We start from the raw sequence: 24691 nt of genomic DNA, 5'->3' as shown, positions 1-24691 counted from the left end.
GACTAGCAAAAAATTGGAAACAACCCAGGATGACCAACACTAGGGACATGGTTTAATAAATAATTATCCACCAACAGTAGGAAATACAATGTAATTTAAATGATAGTCATTAAAATGATAACCATAGGGATGCCTGGGTGGCTCAGTCAGTTAAGCGTCTGCCTTTGGCTCGGGTCATGATCCTGGGGTCCTGGGATCAAGGTCCACATCAGGCTCCCTGCTCAGTGGCGAGTCTAATTCTTCCTCTGCCTGCCCCTCCCCCTGCTTGTGTGCTCTCTCTCTCTCTGACAAATAAATAAATTAAAAAATCTTTTAAAAAAATGATAACTATAGGGTGCCTGGGTGACTTAGTCAGTTAAGCATCAGACTCTTGATTTTGGCTCAGGTCATGATCTCAGCATCATGAGATCTAGCCCCACGTTGGGCTCCAAGCTGAGTGTGGAGCCTGCTTGAGATTCTCTCTCTCCCTATCCCTCTGCCCCTCCCCCACCAGCACACACACTTTCTCTCTCAAAAAAAAAAAACCCAACTTTAAAATGATAACTATGAAGATTATAGAAATGAAAACATGCTTATGATATAATGGTAAGAGAAAACAGGATTCAAAATAGGATGTGTACCATAATTGTAATACGTACAAATCATATGCTCATTGCAGGTAACATTCAGAAAGGGAAAATTGTTTATGTGATGGAATTATAAATGTTATGATTTTTAAATGTTCTTTATTCTTATAACTTCTATTCAAATAAACATTTAATAAATAAAAAGCAACTATTATGTCCTCTGCAAAAGAAGTACTTATTTTTACAGTTGTTGAAAATAAATGTATTTTATTGTTAAATAAATTTAAATGGAGGCACAGAGGAGAACCTATTCCACTGTAATGCTCAACTTCTTCAGCATAGTAAACTGAGGCATTCAGCAGTAATAAGTCTTCTGGCTGTCACAGGCATATTTTCTTGGTTTCCTCTCATTTAGCAACACTCCTTTTTTCTCCCTTTCCTTCCTGCAGGATTAGAAGCAGATGGCAGGAGCTGGTAGATCTGGAAGGGCAGCCCAGGGAGAGAAGAGATTCTAGTATTAGGCTCCTAGGTGTTAGGCCAGCACAGTTTCATTTGTTTATTCACTTTAAATTTATTTTAAACTTATTTTTTAAACTGTACTCCATAAAAGAAAAAGAAACAAATCATTTTTATCTGTAATCCCACTACCAAACACAATTGTTTCTGGAGATATGTTTTATAGAATTACAACGGCCCTCTTGGCGCAGTGGGCAGCGCGTCAGTCTCATATGTTTTATAGAATTACAATGAAAATGTTTATACAGTTTTATGTTTTATTTTTGCTTCTTAACCTCTTAATGTTACTGTATTTAGACTTTTCTATGTTTATTGCAGCCCTCAGAATTATGATTTTTATTGCCTACATAATATTCCATTCAATATGTGTCTTAATTACTCTGATTTTGTTGGATATTTGGCAATTACCGGTTTTTTGAGATTATTCATAATGGCATATAAAGTGTGTTTTATATGTATAGTTTTGTCTTTCTTTTTTTTAAGAGTTTATTTATTTGAGAGAGAGAGAAATGACAGAGAGAGAGAGAGTGCATGAGAAGGGGGAGGGTCAGAGGGAGAACCAACTCCCCGCTGAGCAGGGAGCCTGATGCAGGACCCGATCCTGGGACTCCAGGATCATGACCTGAACGGAAGGCAGTTGCTTAACCAACTGAGCCACCCAGGTGCCCTAGTTTTATCTTTCTTTTGACCTTACTGACAAATTTCCAGGAGTGGAATTACTGTGTGAAAGGGCATGAATTTTTTTTATGACTTTTTATATGTATTGTCAAATTGCCCTTCAAAAGAATTGTCCTAATTTATCCTACTGCTGGAATACATGTAGATCTCTTTCCATCCTCTCCCTCCAGACCAAACCAACATCATGTTTGATAATATTTTCTACTTTAATAAGTACAAAATGGTTACTGTTCTTTAGTACCAGTGTGGTTGAATGTGTTAAATCACATCATCTAAGAACCACAGGAATTTTAGATTAGATCTAAATCTGGGATTAGATCTGGGTACCTTCTGAATTATAATCAAGTGGTTTTTTTTTCCTGTGTGTGTGTAAATTATTTGTTTCACGCCTTTTACAGTTGTCTAATGGAGTAGGTTGTTGATGGAGAGGGGAGGGGGGAAAGGGGTAACTACAAAAGTGTTCATGTTACCCCATGCCATATGTTGTTCTTCCATACTATCTAAGAGATGCCAGGATGCCAGGTATCTCCAAGCTGGTCAATGAAGGAACAAGAAAAAAGGCAAGTTGATGAGTATTGCCAAAAAATGGATAAAACTGCCAATGAAAAAACTCCAGTTTGCTTTGGACTTCAAGACCTCTACTGGTTTTTAGGCATACATAAAACCAAAAGGGGCACTTAATAGAAAATCAGTTACACAATACATGAAGTGCTAGAAAAATTGGCAGAATTCTTCACAATCCTCCCTAATGTGTTCCTGAAGTTTCCCAGTGGGCCTGCTCATGGGGATTGTATTTACTTGTACTTTGTTGCTAGGCAAGAATCAAGGTGTTGTATTTCAACCAGATGTCCTGAGTTGGGCCCTGCAAGATAGAGTAGCAAAGAGAGACATGTGTTTTCCTTTAAACAGACCTTCTCAGGCCATCACCAGCTGCTTTCAGTCTCATGGGTAGATCTCTCCACTTGTCAGATTTTCTAGCTCCTGAGGCTTTGGAAAAGCCACCCTTGGCATCTTTAATCATTTAGTCATTGCTAATTCTCTTATAAGTGTCAAATTACACTCCCAACAGTTTTCTTAGGCCATCCTCCTGGCTGCCTCCTGATCAGGGCCCCAAGGGTTATGGGGCCTGCTGACCTTAAAGCAGTCTGATTGCAACAGTTCTTTCTAGTGTCAAGGAAATTTGTGAAAGACTGAATGGACAAAAAAGATTACCGGATTTCCTGACTTGTGCACTCTTCTGTGTTATGTGCTTTTTGTTGGCTTTGAGCTATTCAACAACTCTATAAATTGTAGAAAACCAATAGTAATGCAAAATATTCTTATCCATAGAAATGCAAATGAATTTTGTCTGGTGTAATGCAATTGGTTATTGTCCCATGGATATTGACCAGTTTTGCATCTATTTGAAAATTCATTCTAGCATTCATAATTACCTATGGGAATCTATGTCCTTTGAATTCTCCTTTGAACTGGTTGTACATCTTACAGCTTCCCTCATTAATTAATGAGTTAAATAAAATGTTTGACATGTGTTCCTTTTATATTTGCATGAAAATCATGATTTTACCTTTAAAAAATTATCCTTTAACACTAGTTTACCTTTCTATAAGCCCAAATAAGCTTCTCCTTTTGCCTGTTTGTCTGCACTGGAAGCATTCAGCTCTGTTCACTATGATATTCTCAATTTAACTTTTTTTAAAAGAAGAATTCAAAAAAACAACCATGTTAGCTATAACTTCAACCAATGCTTCCTTCAGCCAGCTCTTCTCAGAATTCTGTTCTCTAGCTTTCCCAAAAGACATATTTGGAAGAAGCAAATTACTTTGACATCAAGTTTTTGGCCTCATCAGATTCTGCAGACTTGTCCGGAATAGGTCTGATCACCCCCTTGGAGGTTGGGGCTTCTTATAATAAGTCAAGTGGTAGTTTGCCAGTGGGGACCTTTCCAAAAGAGAAGTTTTATGTAGAAACCATTTGTAGTAGAAACTTTTCATTTCTTCCTCAAATTTAAAAATGTTAAGAGTGCATTTAAGAGGCAGTGTAGCAACTGCTTCTTCAAAAATAAATGTTACTAATTAAAGAATTAAGATCAGTTGCACAATCATTTTTGGTGGGGGGATTCTGAAACAGTCAAGGTAAGATTAGGATTTGCATTCAGCTGGTTGAATACAAGAATAAGACTGGGTAAAATGGAGGACTACCTCAAGGCAAAATACAAACTAGGCAAATTATTGAGGCTTGGTAGAGAATGGGACTAGAAGTCAGAAGCAAAACCAGTGATTTCTAGTCAATTTCTTGTTTCATACTTTGAATTCAGCAGAAGTTAAACAAAAGTAATTCATGTGCTTTGAAAATGCTTTAAGATTGTCAGATATAGATACATAAGCTAGTGGTTTAGGGGAAAAGCAGGGAGGAGCAATTGGTTCTAGTCTAGTTAATTCATTAACTTGATGGGCATGACTGTTGATCTTTCTGGGCTTCAGTTTCCTCTTCCAAAAAATGAATGGGTTGGACTAGGTAGTCTCCAAAGGACCTTCTAGTTCTGACCTCTTAAGTCAGCTGTAGAGGCTGAGAAAAGAAAATGGTTATGATTTTTGGAACTCTGGAGGTTAAACAAAGTGAAGTTCTGCTAAACTAGGGATGTCACATCCAGTCTTGTGGGGCTAAGACCTTTGGGCCCAAGGGTGGATAATAGTGACACTTAGGTCATCTAACTTCTCTGGGCTGCCACCATCTTCCCTGTCAGAGGCCAGTCTCCTTTGTCAAGCAGTTTGGCATATTCCTAAGGGCAGCTTCTTTCCCTCAGGCATAGCTTGGTGTCCCAAACTTTCTGTTGCTAGGTAAAGCTCAACTTCCAGACTCCTCCCCCAGACTCAGTTTGTAGAAGCTTATTCTTCAGTGGTTATTGCCATGAAGCAAATTTCAGTCAAGCAAAACCTGTATTCCTAGAGTTAGAGATAGGTTTTCACAGGAAAAAACAAAATCCCTAAGTGGACGGAGTTGAACTGAACTTGTATGGAAAGAAGGGTTAAGATGGTGGTCAGCACTGCCACAGACCTATGATTGGCTGACTTGGGCCTCCTGAGTATTCATTCATTTGTTCACAACGTTCACAGAAGTTCTGTGAGCTGTGAGTGCCTACAGCCGGTGCTCAATAACTCTTTGAAAGGTGGAAAGGTAAATGAATGAAGTTACAAATATACAAATGAAAGAATCAATACAACGCCTTCTGGGAAGTTTTCACTGTGACTATTTGCGGTAATACTTTGCAGACCCCTTCTGCCACCAGACACACTGCCATTTCTCCTTGGTGCTATCTTATCTAATCTCCTGAGTCTCTATTTTCTGCTGCAAGAGTTTTCTTATTTGGTTTTGTTATTTTCAAGATCAGTTTGATTTGGCTGCAGTATTGTAATCTTCCCACTAGACTGTAAGATTATATTGGGATGAAGAAATGGTACCACCAAATGCAAGCTGGTACAGCCACTCTGGAAAACAGTATGGAGGTTCCTCAAGAAGTTAAAAATAGAGCTACCCTATGACCCAGCAATTGCACTTTTCACTACCCAGTAGTGAAAAGAAGGGGCACATGCACCCCAATGTTCATTGCAGCAATGTCCACAATAGCCAAACTGTGGAAGGAGCCGAGATACACTTCAACAGATGAATGGATAAAGATGTGGTTCGCATATACTATGGAATATTACTCAGCCATCAGAAAGGATGAATACCTACCATTTGCATCGACATGGATGGAACTGGAGGGTATTATGCCAAGTGAAATAAGTCAAGCAGACAAAGACAATTATATGGTTTCACTTATATGTGGAATATAAGGAATAGTGCAGAGGATCATAGGGGAAGGGAGGGAAAACTGAATGGGAAGAAATCAGAGAGGGAAACAAACCATGAGTGACTCTTGACTCTGGGAAACAAACTGAGGGTTGTGGAAAGGGAGGTGGGAGGATGGGGTAACAAGGTAATGGGCATTAAGGAGGGCACGTAATGTGATGAGCACTGGGTGTTATACGCAACTAATGAATCATTGAACACTAAATCAAAAACTAATGATGTACTATATGCTGGCTAATTGAATTTAAATAATAAAAAAGAAATAGTACAACCATCTATTATCTAATAGATTACAGCTTGAAAATTTCTCAAAACCCCTTATTTCTTGGGTTTCTGAGTGTGCAAAATATATTGTTTATTATGGCATAATGGAAAAAAATATGGGCTTTTCAGTTAGGACAGACCTGGATTTTAATCCTAATACTACTGTTTTACTAGTTGGGGGATGTTAGGCATGTTACTTCACTTGTCTTTATTTTTATTATTTTTTTTAAGATTTTATTTTTATTTATTTTACAGAGAGAGACACAGTGAGAAGGGGAACACAAGCAGGGGGAGTGGAAGGTGAGAACAAGGCCTCCTGCAGAGCAAGGAGCCCAATGCTGGGCTCGATCCTGGGACCCTGGGATCATGACCTGAGCCGAAGGCAGCCACTTAAGGACTGAGCCACTCAGGCGCCCCACTTCACTTCTCTTTAGGCTCATTTTTTTAAACATGTAGGAAAATAAACAATTTATCTCAAAAAGTTGTTCCTGAAGGTTAAATGAGATAAACACATGTAACTTTGCCTAGCATAGTATCTGGCACACACTAGGGACTCATGCAAGGTAGCTATTATTTTTTAAAGATTTATTTATTTATTTGAGAGAGAGAAAGAGAGTGCATTGCATGCATGAGTGGGGGAAGGGGCAGAGAGCAAATCCTCAAGCTGACTCCCTGCTGAGCACAGAACCCCGTGGCAGGGGCTCAATTTCATGACCCATGAGATCAGGACCTGAGCCGAAACCAAGAGTTGGATGCTTAACTGACTGAGCCACTCAGGTGCTCCAAGGTAGCTATTATTTTAAAATCTTAATCTGTGTAGCACTTTCTATTTTACAAAGCATCCTCTCATACCTTCTCTTACTCATCATACACACATACACACACAAACAAGTCTCTTATTAGATATTGATGCCCTAAGACTCGAGTTCAACTCAAGTTTATTTTCAGGCACTGACTGTTGACCTTAGACCTAGGCTCCCATGTTTCCCATCCTTCCAGGATCCAAACAGTTACTCTGTAAGTTCCTTTCCTGGGTTTTTACTTAGCAAGCACTAAGCAGATAAGAGGAGTGAGAGTTCTAGAGGGGAGGGGGGTTGGGCGATGGGTTAGCCTGGTGATGGGTATTAAAGAGGGCACATACTGAATGGAGCACTGGATGTTATATGCAAACAATGAATCATGGAACAGTACATCAAAAACTAATGATGTAATGTATTGTGACTAACATAACATAATAAAATTTAAAAAAATAAATAAAATTCTATTTTAGAAAAAAAAAGAGGGGTGTTTACATTCTAATAGGCTATTTACTTAGTATTTCTTAAACCAGAGCTGCATTTGCTAGTTTTCCTGACTTATTTAGAGGAAAGCCTTTGAATTGGGATAATTTATACCTTTTGCTCAACGTTTGGAGATCCTGAAACTATTAGGATATGGCACTTCCCAAACCCTAGGAGTGTGCCTAAGAGTCTGGCCCAGCTCAGAGGTGCAGTGGGAGGAGGGATAAGGCCATTTAAAGGCACCTTGCTATTAAATTGTACTTGTGAAAAACAGAGTTCTTATTTTTCAATTATAAATTGTATGAATTCTTTTCTTTTTTTTTTTTGTCCATTGGAATCCCTAGCATTTGGAATCCCTAGCATGTGGCATACAGCAGGCACTCTATGAATATTTGTTGAATGAATGTAATACTTAAACCACACAAATCCAACAGTACTCCTTCAATATAACCTAGTGGGTGGGGGAAGCTGATGGAAGATTGGGAAACTTATTATAACTCAAAGTCTTCCAAGTCCTGTCTCAGGTTGCTTATCACAGTGCCAGTATTGTATCCCAAAGGTCCCTGACTCTCTCAGGCTCAGATCCCTTAATCCGTTCTCTAATTCTCATGATGAGGAAATGCATATTATGAGCACAGTCAATAAACTCTTTGGCCAGATCAACTAGCAAACATAAGTGTGGTGGACAAATATGAGAGTTTTGTATGAAAAAGAACCCTAGGCTGAGTCAGGTACCCTGACTGTGTGACCTTGGACAAGTCATCCTATCTCTGTGGGCTTCAGTTTCCTCTCTTTTTAAATGAAGGCAAATGGCCACTCTATATACCACACATACTTGATGGAGGATGTGAAAACCTGTAAAGACACTCACTGCCAAAGATTCTCTTAAAGCCCTACTCTGCCAAAAACTAAATCTGAGGTCTCACTATAATCCTGATGTAACATGTAGCAATAGCTCTGTGTAAGATGCAGCCTGTTTCTAGGCTACTTGGTGGCCTGAATGGTGGGACTGACACACATTGCAGGGGATGAATGCAAATGACTTTCTGCCAGCAACAAGGTTTTCTATTTTTGAATGAAATATTCCTCTCATGAAGTGAGAGCCTCCCCATATGCTCAGCCACCCATGAGTAGCCAAAGACTTTATTGCAAAAATGAATATTCCAGCAAGAAGAATTTTTATCTCCTTATCATTGCTTCATGGATTTCTGCAAACATTCCTATGTCAACCATGGCTCCAGCAAGTTAGAGGTCTGCTGCTCTTCCCCCTTCTTTGCTGTGTGTTTTACTTTTTTTTCAATATGAAATGTGCTCAGCATTCTATTTTACTCTATTTTCCATCTAGAACAGTCGTCTTCTCTTCATCAAACCCTTCTGCCTTCAAACCCCTGCTTAAATTAATCTCTGCAGAGTCTTTAGCCATTAATAAAGATTTAAGAAGCACTTACTCGAGGTAGGCCATGTGGGGGCTAAGACAAGTTCCCACCCTTTGAAGAGCCTTGGGTATAATTTGGGAGAAATGAGACATTCACACAGAATGACAGAAGGATTTGTAGTTGTGAGTGGCATATTCTAAGTGCCAGAGTTGTATAGGGAAAGTGTCCTGGTTGAGAGCACTGTGGGCAGGCAGGATGAGGTGGGGAAACTTGAGCTGGGCTTTGAGGAACGTGCTGATTTTAAATAGGGGAAGGGACATGATATTGGAAAGAAGAAGGGGAGTAATGTCAGCAAAATGTAAAATGGCAGGAACATAGGCTTTTGTTCCTGGACAATGAGAGCTACAGTTATGCAGAGGTCATATTTTGTCAAGGCCTAGCAACAGCATGGCTGAAATGGTAGTTTCAATCTAGCCAGATTGGAGGGCCTTGGATGTTAGGATAAGAAGTTAGGTTACTGTTAAATAGTCAAGGGGAAATTATTAAGGGTTACTGTACAGAAAAATGACCTGATAGGCCCACATTTAAGCACATTCATCTAATCATAGTATACACAGTAGCCCTAGAGTTGGGGCAAAAGGATGGTGTCAGCAGCAGCCAGGCTGGGAGGAGAAGAAACTGACTTCCAGCTGGTTTATCACTCTGCCACTCCAGGAATCTCACAGTGTCTGCATGTCTAGCTCTATGAGGCTGAATTTTGGATCTGTTGGTAGTTGGGAGATAAGTTTGAGAACAGAATGTGGAATTTTTGAGCCAGTCAGACTTGGATTTCGAATTCAGACTATCACGTAGTGGCTATATGAATTTGGGCCAGTCATCTAACCTGTCTCTTAAATGCCTCAGTTTCCTCATCTGTGAAATGTTCGTAATACTAACTTCCCACAGAAGTTAATGAGCAAGGCTAGCACATAGGAGATAAATATTCAATCAATGTTCCTTTCCTTCTTTACCTCCCCCCCCCAGTTAGTTGCGTGGCCTTTTGCATGTCTTTCTCTGGGGGAGGTTGCCTCATATACAATGAGAGAGCTATTCTTTCTGCTTTACTATGCTGGAAGAAAAGTCCTTGCCTATGCAGTAACACATCTGACCATTCCTCCTGTCTCCTTTCTCTTACTCCACTAGGGGATGAAGTCATTCCATCAACATTTACTGAGCTTCTATTATGTGTTTGGTACTGTTCTTGGCTTAATAAAACAGTGAACAAAAACAGACAAAATTCTTTGCCCTCATGGGCAAAGCCTAGCTGTGACTTCAGGGGAGTCACACAATAAGCAAATACATATATAATATGTCAGAGGGTGATAAGTGCTAGGAAGGAAAACATAACAAAGGAAGGAGACAGAGAGTGTTGGGAAATCAGTCAAGGAAAGGTTCTCTGATAAGGTGACACCTAAGAAGAGACCTGGAAGAAGTAAGGGAGAAGTCATGTAGCTATCTGGGAGAATAACATTCTAGGCAGAAGGAAAGACAAGTAAACAGACCCTTACGTGGGAGCATGCTTTGCAAGTTCAAGGAACAGCAAAAAGATCAATGTGTCTGGAGCAGAATGCAAGAAGAGTAGCAGGAGAGGAACCCAGTAGGTGGCCATCAATCACATCATATAGGGCCAAGGCAGGGACTCTGAGGGAGATGGGGAGCCATTGGAGGATTTGGAACAGAGGATTGATAGGCTCTGACTTAACATTTTAACAGAAAGCCTCTGACTACAGTGTAGAGAATAGAGTATAGGGTGGCAAGGAAAAAGCAAAAAGCATGGAGACCTGGGAGAGAGCTAAAGTAGTAATCCAGTGAGAGAGCATGGGAGCTTGGACGACGGTGGTGACGGGGAGGTAGTGAGAAATGGTCAGGTTCTATGTATATTTTGTTTTTGTTGTTGTTGTTGTTGAAGTAACCTCTACCCCCAATGTGGGGCTCAACTCATGACCCCAAGATCAAGAGTCACATGCTCTACTGAATGAGCCAGCCAGGCACGCCCTAGGTATATTTTGAAGGCAGAACTGACAGCATTTGCTGACAGATTGGATGTGAGGTGTTCAAAGAAGAGAGGACGCCTGGGTAGCTCAGTTGGTTAAGCATCCAACTCTTGATTTCGGCTCAGGTCCTGATCTCAGGGTCATGAGATAAAGCCCCCTGTCAGGCTCCACACTAGGTGTGGAGCCTGCTTGGGATTTTCTCTCTCTCTCTCTGCCCTTCCCCCCCACTCTATCTCTCTGTAAAAAAAAAAAAAAAGAGAGAGGGGGCAATTCAAGGATAACTTCACAGTGTTTGTCTTGAGCAGTGGGAGGATGGACTTGCCATTTGCTGAGATGCACAAGACCAGGGGATAAGTACATTTTAGGGGAGAAAAGCTTTGGGTTTGGTTATGTTGAGTTTAAGATGTCTATTAGATATCCAAGTGAAAATGGAGAGGAGGAAGTTGGGATACATGATACATGAATCAAGAGTTCAGGAGAGGGTGATGGGAACATAAGGGTCCTATCTCAACTTGAAGAATGCAAAAAGAAGGGGGCAGGCATTTGGCAAGGACAAAGCATGTGGATGCTTTTCTGCATTTTTACATGTTCTTGAGTACTGTTATGTAGTTTTCCTCTCATCTCCTTTTGGTGGAAGTCTCTTATATAACAGGGACTAACATTTACCGCGTGTTTATTATGTGCCAAACACTTTGACATATAGCATCCCATTTAAGCACAGCTATATCACAAAACACATGTTGTCATCTCCATTTTACAGATGAGAAAACTGAGGCTCTGCAAGACAGGCAAAAATTATCTGTCCTAAGTCACACAGCTGGTAAATGAATCTACTGAGATTTAAACCAGGATCCAAGTCCTAAGCCCATGTCCCCCCCAGCTATGTATCTGCTTATCACCAGGTGGGTCAGAGAGTCAACTCTGTGATTTCTATGTCAATGATTTGTTCTGTAGATTTTTTTTTAAAAAGATTTTATTTATTTCTTTGAGAGACATGGTGAGAGAGGGAACACAAGCAGGGGGAGTGGGAGAGGGAGAAGCAGTCTTCCCGTGGAGCAGGGAGCCTGACGCTGGACTGGATCCCAGGACTCCGGGATCATGACCAGAGCTGAAGGCAGACGGAAGGCAGACGCTTAACCGACTGAGCCACCCAGGTGCCCCTCTGTGGATTAACCAGAGCAAAGAGGTATTTAAAACCAGCCCTTGGCCAACTCCTTATCATATTCTGCCAGAGGTTGTCAACTTGTTTTGAATGTTTATTGTTCAGGCATTGACAGCTATATTATTTTACTATTAGGCCCAAACAAAACAAAATTAGGAAGGTAAACTTGAAGGGACAAAAAGCCAGTGAAGTACTGCAAACCAATTATAGTTGAATTCATGGGTTATTTACTTTTCTAGGTTGTCCACAACTCCAACAGTAGTACAAAAAAGAGGATAATTACACAATTGTCATTTGGTTCACTTTCCTTTATATCTTTCCATAATGTGTTACTCAGTAGGTGCTTCATAAGTGGTACTGGCAGGCATCCCTTGGCCCACTTCCTTTTTTGGAATTCTAGGTAATCTAGGTTACCATAGCAGAATTCATGCCCTGTTAATTTGACAAACAATCCTGGTGCCTACTATGTGGTGGGTGCTATGCTAGTTACTGGGACTACCAAAGTGGAAAGGGTGTGGTTCTTACCATCAGGGAGCTCATAGTTTAGTGATGAGAAAGCATGTGAAAAAAGAAAAATACAATGTGGTTAGTGATATCATTGACATGCTCAGGGTACCGTGAAAGTATAAAGGACAATCTGTTTGGAGTGAGTTGTGGGTCTGTACCAGAGGGAATATGTGATTCGATTCTTGAGGAAGTTATCAGATGTCCAAGGTGGGAGCATTCCAGGCAAAGAAACCAGTTTGTGCAAAGACACCGATGTGTGAGAATTGTCAGTGAATTTAATTTTGTGGGAGTATGGGTTCCTTGTAGGATAGTGGGAGATGAGGTTGGAAAGGCAGATTATGGGTCATGATAAGGAGCTGATATTTTGTCTCCTAGAATACATGGTGCCTACTACATGGTGCCTCCCGCCCCTCCAGGGCCAGACAGGTAAGATAAATGAGTGATAAGGGCAGTAATGGAGACTAGAAGAAGGACGTAGGGATGACTGTGTGGAACTTGATTGTTCTAAGGGGTTAGTTATAGCTGACTGTAGCCATATGGGAATATGGATCCAGTGTTAGCAGGTTTTCTGATTTATTTTTAGGGAGAGAAGCAGGAAATCTGATTTTTTTTATGTGAAATGTCCTGATTTCTAAATGCTGGCAATTAATTTTTTTTAACTCAAAGTTTTAGCCAACTCTGCACCAAATACAACACATCTGTTTGCTGGATGTAGCCTGTAGGCTGTCATTTTGAGACCCATGCTGTAGGGGATCGGGGATTTAAGGAAGCATAGAAGCTATCTGAAGTAACACTTCAAAACACTTTTATTTTTTTATTTCAAAATTATTTTCATTCTCTACTTTCATAGTTATTTGTAAATCATCAATATCAATAGTTAACATGCTTTCTAAAAGTGTTAATGATGAATTTTCAAATCTCAACTGGATCTACATTTTATTTATTTAAAAAAATTTTTTTTTATTATGTTATGTTGAGAGAGAGAGAGCACGAGCAGGTGAGGGGCAGAGAGAGAAGCAGACTCCCTGCAGAGAGAGTCTCTCTCTCTCAAATAAACAGATAAAATTAAAAAAAAAATAACCATGTACATTCCTCACTGGATTGCTCCATTTCAACATACCTATTGCATATGAAGACATATGTTCTTCCTCTGGGGAACCAAAGAGAGGTTCTAGGTCAAATGCAACTTGCAAGCCTTCTGAGGGCAATGGTGCAACCCAGGGTCTCAGTCAGGCTGTTAAAAAAGCCTGGTAGAAGAGGGTAAGCTGAGACCAGTAAGGCCCTCGAGCACCACTACCAGGAAATGGCTGTTACTTGTTTCCTTTTCACTTTAAGGAAACCAGGGGCAGTCTCTTTGAACTGTGTATACAACCAAACCAACATAGCCAGTGATAACACAGATAAAACACAATGTCATAGCTGTTAAAGTGCAAATTCCTCATTTTACAGTTGGAGAAACTAATGTTTCTGGCCAAAAAGTCACTGGCCAAAAGGCACAGTGACTTAATCAGAGTGACCCAGCAAACCAGTGGCAAGGTCAGGTCTACTGACTCCTAGTTTAGCATTCTTTCTAATAATCCTAGTCTGTGAGGGGCGCCTGGGTGGCTCAGATGGTTAGGCTTTTGCCTTCGGGTAACAGCTCCTGGCTCCACGGGGAGTCTGCTTCTCCCTCTCCGTTGGCCTCTCCCCCTGCCTCTCCCCCTGCTCATGCTTTCTCTCTCTCTGTATCTTTTGGTCTCAAGTGAATAAATAAAATCTTAAAAAAAAATCCTAGGCTGTGATAATGAAGATAAGTTGGCTCTGTAGTTCCCCTAGCACCTAGAATTCCTAGGGTGCCTGGGTGGCTCAGTCGGTTAAGCACCTAGAATTCCTAGACGGAACAAGCAGGACTTGAGATTAGCTTAACTTGTAAGTGCTCTTTTACATTTTCTTATCTGCATGATGATGATATTCTTCGCAAACTTTATACTTCATGGGTAAGGAAAGGGCCAATGAGGGGATAAATAGATCTTTGTGAAGCACTGAGATCATTCACAAAGTGTCTGGAGGAAAAGTTGGCTGTGGCTAATATATTTAAGGTTCATGACCTGCTTTTTGGACTGACCTTTCCACTGTATGCTTTGCTTTTGTTTAATTGTTTCTCAGCTTTTTTTTTTTAATTTTATTTATTTATTTGACAGAGAGAGACACAGCGAGAGAGGGAACACAAGCAGGGGGAGTGGGAGAGGCAGAAGCAGGCTTCCCGCTGAGCAGGGAGCCCGATGCGGGGCTCGATCCCAGGACCCGGGGATCATGACCTGAGCCGAAGGCAGACGCTTAACGACTGAGCCATCCAGGTGCCCCTGTTTCTCAGCTTTTGTCTTCTTTTCTAGATCTCCCTATTTTTCTTCTTTCCCATCAGCCTAGGTCTCAGGCCTACCCTTGACAAGTCAATAAAACTGCTAATTATTCATAACATGGGAATAGGAGGACATAGTGACCAAGAAGCATACCTATTTCCCCTGCTACGGTCATTCGGCTCTCTATAATCTCAGACTCGTAACTCTTGTCGATTGCAACTCAACTAATCCTTTCAATCCTTCATTTCAGGGTCTATTGTTCTGACATTTGCCTTTTTTTTTTTTTTTTTTTTGGTTTTTGCTCTGAACCCTTTTCTCATTGGTTCAGTTGTTGAAGATGCTGCAGTTGCAGCAGTGTTCATCTGGAACATTTGGCTGACTTGTTGAACTTCCCCCAGGGACTACTCCAGGGAGCGGAGGGGAGGGGTTGAGAGGCCAGAACAGTTGCCTGCAAATAGAGATGCCAATGTAGCCTGGCCATTCTGTGGACCACCCTTGTAAAAACGCACCCCACCTGGCCCTCAATTTCCCCGTTTGCTCATTGAAGGCAGATATTCTTCACTCTAAACTCCTGTTGCTGAGGCAGAAGAGAAACTCCACAGGCTGTGGATTATTTCAAACAGCACTTGCTCCGTTGTAAAGGGACCCACACATATTTGTTGAATTAATTAATCTATCAAGAAATTTCAGGGGACTGTTCGAACCTGCGTGGGGCAATGTCACTTCAGTTCCACCTGGCATAGGTGCACTCCTTGGCCACTTAGATTGAGGCCCCAGATTCACTCTAGGAGTGGGGCTGCCTCGGTCCCACCCCAATCTCACTCCCTTTGGCTCCCAGGCTCCTGGGTCTCCTTTTTCTTTTGGCGCGCCACAGGATTGCAAACACAGCAGGCATGGTTCCATTCCAAACCAAGAACTGTTTTAATTAGTTTAACGTCTGTTAAACGCTTTGAAGATTGAAAGCAACAGATAAGTACTGGATGATGTTATTAACAACTGCAGTTAATTGCAAACATTTCTATTAATTCTAGTTTCTGTTTCCTTTTCTTTGCTCCACTTTCTTCCCAAGGTTCCCCAATTCTTCTCGGCCTCCCCCTCCTTGCCTTCTCCTGCCCCCGTACAGGCGCTATAGGGTTAAATTGGGGCGGAGTCCAGGGATGAATGACAGCGGCGGTCACCAACTGGGACAGGCGCAAGCGGGAAGAACTGGGTGGGGCAGTCAGGCAGAGGGGAACCCACACGCCCCCAAGGCCCCGCCCTGTGGCTGGAGGCCCAGGGTGGAATGGCAGGGGGCGGGGCGCCAAGGCTTGGCGGGCCGGTGGTTGGGCGTCCAGGCAGCCGCTTGGGGGATGGGGCGGGGTCGGCCTGGGCCGCCTCCCTCATTCTCCCCGCGGGCCGAGCCGCCCCTCTCTCCCGCCCCTCCTCCTCCCTTTCCCACCCCTCGGAGTGGAGCTGCACATGCGGCAGCTCCCTGCTCCGTTCCGCCCAGCCTCCGTTGCTCTGGAACGGGTCCCTGCAGCCCCCAGCCGATGGCAGGGCAGTAGCCGCCTGTCAGGGGTCCTGAACGGCTGAGGCAGACGCGGCGGCTCCAGGGCCTCAGAGAGTGGGTGTCTCCGGAGGCCATGGGCTACCCCGAGGTAGAGCGCAGGGAACCTCTGCCCACGGCAGCGCCGCGGGAGCGGGGGAGCCAGGGCTGCGGCTGTCGCGGGGCCCCTGCCCGGGCGGGCGAAGGGAACAGCTGCCGGCTCTTCCTGGGTTTCTTTGGCCTCTCGCTGGCCCTCCACCTGCTGACGTTGTGCTGCTACCTAGAGTTGCGCTCCGAGTTGCGGCGGGAACGGGGAGCCGAGTCCCGCCTTGGCCCCAGCACCCCTGGCACCTCTGGCACCCTGAGCAGCCCCGGTGGCCTCGACCCTGACGGTCCCATCACCCGCCACTTCGGGCAGCCATCACCTCAGCAGCAGCCGCTGGAACCGGGAGAAACCACACTCCCCCCACACTCCCAGGACGGGCACCAGGTGAGTCACCTAGGAGGGGCGGCGGCGTCGGAGGCCCCCTCCCCTTGTGGGCAGGGCGGGGGCCCTCCCCCACAGGGCCCTGGGGAGGACTCTGCCACCTCCAGCCAAGTTGCAGGGCCGGACCAGGGAGGGGGCAGGCGAGCCGGAGAGAGGTTGCCCCGGGGCAGGTTGTCCTGAGTCCTGATCTAGCTCACCCAGACTCTCTCGGGACCCCTGGACTTGGGAACTCTGGCCGGCGCCCGCCGCCCCCCAGCTACCGGCTGCCTTGGGGAAAGTTGGCGGCTCTCCCGGCCGCGGAGGTGCTGGTGCTGCCCCTCTGGCGGACTAACGGCAGCAGCTTGGCCCTTCTGCTCCTGGTGAGATTCCCTGCCCGCGGTGCTTGTTTTTTCGTGTCCAGAGCTGATGCCAGCACGAGCAGGCTCTCCTTTGGAGTTGGAGCTGTAAACAGCTGTAATAACTGCTCCACAGTTGAAACAACTTTTAATCGTATTTTCAGCGCGGGTCCTTGTGCGCTGACCAGAACGTGGGCTTGTTCACACTTACCTGCAATTTGAGACTGGTTGTCCTCAGTGTTCTAGTGAGGATCAGCGCCCCTGTGGAATTCTGGTAGAAATATGCCGTCTTGCTAGACAACTTCTGAACAGCAATTTAAAAAATCTATGGAAATAAAACTCACCCTTTGCATGCCGGTTCTGACTCTTTTGGGGGGGGGTAGGTAGGGTGAGTGTGAAGTCTATTCACTACTGCTAGTTTGGGAACAGGAATCTACTGATGGAATAATTACGCAAGAGTAATCTTTCAAGAGCAGTTTTGTTTTGTTTTGCAATCTTTATGGTAGCTTTGGTAGTTGTCTTCAACTAAATTTGGTGCACTTAAAATAAGTATTCTCTTAAGTGCCATATTTGTCATGTGAAATTTAAGAGAAGCAAGCATCCAAGAATCCTTTTGAGGTGGCTAGAGAATAATAGTGAATTTGTTCCTTTTGGGGAAGAGAGCAAGTTGTGTAAATAAGTTTCTTGAAATGAGGGGCCCAGGATTTCTATATTTACTACCACATCCAGAGTCATTGTCATAAGCTAAACATTATTTGTGCTCTTTGACCACCTATCCAAAGCTGGCATCTCATTCATGACGAAACTGTAATGTTGGGACTGACATATTCTACATTGTGCATTGTAAAGTTACCCTGAGCCGAAAAATGTCTTGCTAGCACACTCCAACTTATATAACAGCTTATCAAAGAAGAGAATCAGTAGACATGCTTCTCATACTTGAAACTTTAAACACTGTAGCTAAATGATAATTAACTAGGATTCTGGCTCCCTTTATCTATCCACCCCCGCCCCCACAATGCCCAGTAGAAATACTTAGCCACTGAACATTGATACTCTGTGAAAAGATGAAGTAATTGAACTTCCTTAGTTAAATGGTAGCCAAAGCTTTTTGGTATTTAGGATGGACAGACCTATGTTTATATACTGAGGATTAGCAGGACAGCTGCACTCTAGGGCATCTGTGATGGTGTGTGACTCTCACAGGTCTACAATGGCATTTAGTCGCCTGTTGTTTGCTTAGCACTTCGAATAGTTCTGTCTAGGTTTAAATACAGCTCCCTATTTTCTGTCCTTCTGTTTTAATCTTTTTGAGGAGTAGCAACAAGCATACTGGCTCTTTACATTGCTGGCGTCAATTGGAGTCAGGGATTTTTAGAATTGTGAGGGGCCGTATGAGTCCATTTTGTTTGATCCCCTTGGATAGCACAGAGGCCCTGAGGGAGGGGGGAATGATTTGTCAAGGTCATACAACTATGGTCAACAGTAGAAGGGAAGTTGGTCTCTTGACTCCCAGTTCAAGAAAGTTCGTTTGTTCCCCAATAGCATACAACTACCGGAACCTTTTTGGGAAAAGTGGGATGGAGCTCCATAGTACAATTCTTGCAATGTAGAGGGCTCAGATTTGCATCAATTTCTTTTACTCCACCTGTATTTTGGCCAGACTAAGTTTAACATGTATTCCTTACTCTTCCTGAACATTACTTTCAGGAGAATTGAAATATACTTTAAAGGAATTTTGGCCCAGATTCAAATTATTTTCTCTTGAGGATATTAGTTTTAGTACTCCCCCCCACCCCCCAAAAAGGGAAAAGTTGGCTATTAGAGTTAAATTGATACTGCTACATCTTGGGTAAAATTTCTAGTGCCCTGGTGCACCCTCTGCTGGCTTTGCAGGGACATTTAATTGCAGTATCTGCTGACAGTCAAGATTCTAAGCTGTGCTGACAGATTCTGATTCATAAACAAGGAAGTAAACAGCCTTGTGGGATTTGGCCACGTAGGTCACATTTTTATATTTTAGTTTTTCAACACAAACAGCTGCTCTTACAGCAACTCTTAGATGGAGAGGAAGAAAGATAAAAATATTACACCCTTCAATGGGCAGAACATTCAGGTTTCTCACCAGTTTATTTGCAAGGAGTAAAGACAAACTGATGAGACTAAATTGCGGAAAGATCTCATGAGACCAAGTAGGCAAAACAGAGGCACTTCATTGTATAAGGTCATACAAACCTACCCATGTTTATGAGATGATGGGCTCAGTTATGACTCAAGAAAGGGATCTAGAGATCACTGAAGAGGTTCATTTTATCTCAATTTAAAAACGTTTAAAACAAGATACAGAAGGAAATTAGGGCAGTCGGGATACATAGCAGAAAGATCAGCAAAGTTCTCTGGGGGAATTGTTAGAAAAGCCTCCCCAGTGGGGACACTGCTAATGATAAAAAGTGAGAGGGTCACCTCAGACCTTTTGGAATCATAACTGTCTCCTTCAGCTGGAGTAGCTGAGGAGTACCTGTAGATTTATCTGGCTACTCACTGAAGATGATCTAAAGAGCTAGGTACATCTCACCAACTTCTGAGTCAGACAGTACACAATATGATTGTTACAGTAAAAAAATAAAAAATCACTGTTGATCATTCTGTGAAGAAGTTGGCCCAGTTGTGATTATGGTCCTCAAAGCCAATAATATGGTAGACATCAGCAGGAAGGATGTTGAAAACAATGATAAAACAAAACCCTTATCTTTTCCACGTAAAAGATCAAAAGTGGATTTGCATCCATAATCATGTAGGAAATTCTGGTGGCTGCTTCTCAAGAAAAACCTAACAGCTGATAAAAGTCCCTAGAAACCCAATTAAATTGATCAAAAGGATAGAGGGATTTTCTAGTTGTTTTTTTTCCCCCAGTCAGGAGAGAGAGAGAGGTTGAGGGAGGGATATGATCAAAGTCTACAAAACCATGAGAGAGATAAGGTTAATATATTGGTATAATTTAACAATTTAGCTCAATAAATAGCCTGCTGTCAGCCAGACATGGAGGAGAGGCAAGTAAAGTAGTATCTCATTCAAATGATTGCCCTAAGAGATAATCTAAACTGGAACTCTAAGATTTAGGAAGTGTTTAGAAAAATAAATATGAGTAGATTAATGAGGATTTATTTGGGACTGTTGGGGATATTTGGAAAATGTTCCTAATTATTTGAGATGATGACATAGAAATCAACTTTATCTTTCCACAAAACATCTCTTGGTTTAACTAGATAGAACATTAGTGTATACAGATTTTACATTACTTATTAAGGCTGGTTGATCAAGAAAATGACTAGGAGTCATTAAATCCAAGAATTTTTTTAGTGGAATGGGATCCAGATAAAATAACTTCCTATAGGTTTTTTTTTTCCCCCTATAGGTTTAACTCTAGAGTTTTTAGTGTGACATTCAAGGTTTTTGATCAACTGACTCCATTATACCTCTCCCATTTTCTCCCTCAGTAATTCTACTCCTGCAACCCACCCACCATATCCTGTCTTGGGATCATTCTCTAGTTGTTATGGTTGTTTTTGGTTTAATAACTCTTATGTCTTTATATAGAACTCTTCAGAAATCTGCCTCCTTTTTTTGTCTTTTTCACAGTACCTGACTCAATGCTAGTTATAGTTAAGGTACTTTAATACTTGTTGAGTTAAATATTATTTTGGGCCTTTGGAGATCATCATGGGAAACAAAGACATTTTCTCTGTATGTAACAAGCCTGCTTTCCTCAGGTCTTGCTAAGCCTGTATCAGCTTTGCTTAGGTGAGTCAAATTGTTCTACTGGCAATGTTTCATTGGTTTCTAGAATTATTAGAAAGTGAAATGGAGAGAAGCCCTAACCACATTACCTTTAAAGTGGTTCAAAAAGCTTTCTGTACATCGTTTGATGTTTTATTTTGTTTGTTTTTAAGTCTCACCTCTTTCTTAGATTTTATGAAAAAATAATCCATAATCTATCTGTAAATACCTTATAGGGAAGATTTCTTTATAATAGAGAGCTTCTGAAGCCATTTAATCCCGAAGAACATTACCAAGAAAACCATTTGCCTTGCCTTTTAGGGTGGCCCTCATAGAAGACCAACTTTATCTATTGTACTTGGCTCTTCCCCCCCCCCACTTTTCTATTGAAGTATTGCATACATACAGAAAAGGTGACAAATCATGCTTGTACAATTTGATGAATTACTACACAGTGAACACAGTGATGTTACCAGAACTCAAGTCAAGAAATAGAACTAGCATTTCACAACCCCCACATTATGCTCCATTCCTATCACTGTACCTTCCTCCAACAAAGTTAATGACTTTCTCAACTTCTAACATCATAGATTAGTTTTACCTATTTTTAACTTGATGTAAATCAAACAATATATATTTTGTAGGGAGTCTTTATTTTCTCAACACTATGTGATAGCCATCATGTTGCACAAAGCTATAGTTTTTTATTTGTATTTTTGTATATTATTTCCTTGTTTGAATATACTACAGCTTATTCATTTTACTGATTTGGATTGTTTCTGTTTGGGTTATTATAAATAATATGACTATTATCATACATATCTTTTGCTTATATGTACTTGAATTTCTGGTGGGTATATACCTAGGATTAGAATTTTTGGGTTGTAGGGAATACATATTTTCAAATTTATTGATAATGATAGTTTTTCAAAGTGATTATACCAATTTACATTCCATTAGCAGTATATGAAAATTCTAGTTGTTCCACATTCTTGTTAACACTTGTTATTATCACTCTTTTAAATTATAGCTATTCTGGTGGATGGGTTTGTAATACTATCTCATTGTAATTTTAATTGCCATTTCTCAGAATCTGACTAATGAAGTTGTACTCTTTTTCATATGATTATTATCTATTTGGATAGCTGCTTCTATGAAGTACCTGTACAAGTATTTTGCTCATTTTTAAAAATTGGGTTATTTGTCCTTTTCCTATAGATTTGTAGGAATCCTTTATATACTTTGGCTATGAACCATTTTTGTACTTTTTATGTTGCAAGCCCTTCCCAAATCTCTTTATAGCATTCTTTGAGGAACAGACATTTTAAATTTTAATGTGTCTAGTTTTTCAGTGTTTTCCTTTATGACTAGTGTTTTTTTGTGTTTCATTTAAGTAGTATTTTCCTCCCTTGAGATCATGTAGATATTCTTCCATGTTATCTTCTAGGAGCTTTATGTTTTTGCCATTCACATTTAGATCTACAATCCATCTGGAATTGATTTATGTGTATAGTGAGATATTAGGGGCCAAGTTTTGTTTTCCATATAGACATTCAACTGACCCTGGCCATTTATTATAAGGAATGTCTTTTTCTTCACTTCTTTACAGTGTCACCTTTGTCATAAATTGTCTGCATATGTGCGAGATTGTTTCTGAACTGTTTGTTCTGTTCTATTAGTCTATTTGTCATTGTAACAATACCATAGCCTTAATTACTGGACTTTATAATAAGCTCTTGATATCTGGTAAAGCAAGTCCTTCCACCTTGTTTCTCTTCTTTAAAAGTATCCTGGATGTTCTTGGCCCTTGGCATTTCTCTATATATTTTAGAACCAGCTCATCATATTCCACAAAAAAAGAATAATTTTAAAGGGAATGATGTCAGCAAGATGGTAGATTAGGAAGTCCTGAACTCTCCTCCCCACCCCCAACACACTCATTTAGCAATGTTTCAAGGAAAAGTTCCCTTTGTGAGAAATTAAGGGACTAATTGAAAGGCTCCTATACCTGGGGTGAATATGAAACCAGACTCACTGACCCCAGCAGGGAGATTTGGGATACCCTCTCACCAGCATACCTGCTACCAGCTCAGCACCATATGATAAGAGAGACCCCCTAGCTTCCAGATTCTCCCAGGGGAGGGAAGGGGTTGGTTCACATGTCCAGCACTCACAAGTTTTCAGAGGACTGACTTCTGTTTTTCTCATCTTAAAACTCTGAAGGGCCTGCCTAGGAGAAAACAGTGACAGTGTCTTGGGCTGGTAGATATCATAGATCATCCCTCTTGCTGAGCACAGAGCAAAAAGACAAAAAAATCCCAGCTCTCAATATTTTCTTGGGGAAGAAAAGTTTATCTGTGCATCTGGTGCTCCAACTTCTCCAGGGCTGCCCAAAGAACTGGCATCTGAATTGCCAGTCTAGGAGTGCAAGGATCTGGCACAGTCTAGTTTTGGACGTGAACAGAAATGATGGCTAGGACTGATAGATGCCATAGATCCTCCCACCCTGCTCATCACAGAGTGGATAGAGGAAACATTTCAGCTTTCAGCTTACTCCTGGAGATGGAAGAGATGATTTGTGGATTCAGTGCCACAACTTCTCCAGGGTTGCCCAAAGAACTGGCATCTGTATTGCCAGTCTTGGATCTCTGATGGGTCTGGCATAGTCTAGCTATCTGGGGGAAAACGGAGATGGCAGTTTGGACTGGTAAATGCATAGCTACTCCACTCTGTACAGAGTAAGTAGAAAAAAGCCACAGCTGCTTGCTTCTCTTTGGGGAGGGAAATAATTGATAGAAGCCCCCAGAATCTCTGATTGGGTTGATTTGTGAAGGTCTTATGTACAAGACCAATCCATAGAGCTTGGAAGAGGTGCTTTCTTTGTGTAATGTGTAGACACCAACACAGAGAGTCAGTGAAAATGAAAAATCAGCAAAGATGTTCCACACAAAGGAATACATTATATGTCTAGATAATGACCCTAATGAAAGAGTTATGAGATTTATTTGACAGAGAATTAAAAATGACTGTTATAAAGATGCTCACCTCAATCTCAAGAGAATAGTGCATAAATAGAGAATTCTAACAAAGAGAAAATAGAACCAAACAAAAATTATGGAGCTATAGAACCCAATAATTAAACTGAAGAAATCATAAGCAGGATTCAGCAGCAGATTAGGTAAAGCAGACAGATCAGTGCACTAAGATTGGTCTTTGGAAATAATTCAGTCAGTGGAGCAAAAATTTTAAAAAGTGAAAAAGCTTAGGAGACTATGGGACACTATCAAGAAGATCATTATAGGCATTAGGGGAGTCCCAGAAAAAGGAGAGAGACAAAAGACCAGAAAGCTTATTCAAAGAAATAATAGCTGAAAACGTTCCACATCTGGGGAAGAAAATTGACAACCAAATTCAAGAAGCCCAGAGATTACTAAATAGATAAACCCAGAGAAATCCACACCAAGACACATTATACTCAAATTGTCAAAAATCAAAAACAGAATTTTGAAAGCCTCAAAAGAAAACCAATTTATCATAAACAAGGGAACTCCCCCTAAGGCTATCAGCAAACATTTGAGCAAAAATCTTACAGACCAGAAGGGAGTGGGATAATATATTCAAAGTGCTGAAGGGAAAGAAGAAAAAAAAAAAAAAAAAACCCTGCCAACCAAGAATACAATACCTGTCAAAACTGTTCTTAATAAGAACAGATACAGACACTCCTAGACAAATAAAAGCTGAGGAAATTCATCATCACTTAGACCCGACTTACACGAAATGCTACAGGGAGTTTATTAACTTGAAATGAAAGGATACTAAAGAGCTATGTGATAGCATGAGAAAGTATGAAACTTATTGGTAAAACTAAATATATAGACACATACAGAATACTGTATTACTGTAATGGTGAAGATAAGTCATTTTTATTTCTAGTATAAAAGTTAAATGGCAAAAGTATTAAAAATAACTGTTAAAAATACACAATATGAAAAAA

The 24691-nt window shown here is 41.4% G+C and overlaps 1 pseudogene; it reads left to right on the top strand.

Moving 5' to 3' along the window:
- The first annotated feature begins 15869 nt into the window (after positions 1-15869).
- LOC145717836 (ectodysplasin-A pseudogene) lies at positions 15870-16989 on the top strand (annotated as a pseudogene).
- Positions 16990-24691: the final 7702 nt, after the last annotated feature.

The sequence above is a fragment of the Leptonychotes weddellii genome, chromosome X, assembly GCF_054177405.1.
Source record: "Leptonychotes weddellii isolate Sample4059 chromosome X, ASM5417740v2, whole genome shotgun sequence".
Classification (NCBI taxonomy): domain Eukaryota; kingdom Metazoa; phylum Chordata; class Mammalia; order Carnivora; family Phocidae; genus Leptonychotes; species Leptonychotes weddellii.
This window is presented reverse-complemented; position numbering and strand designations above follow the sequence as displayed.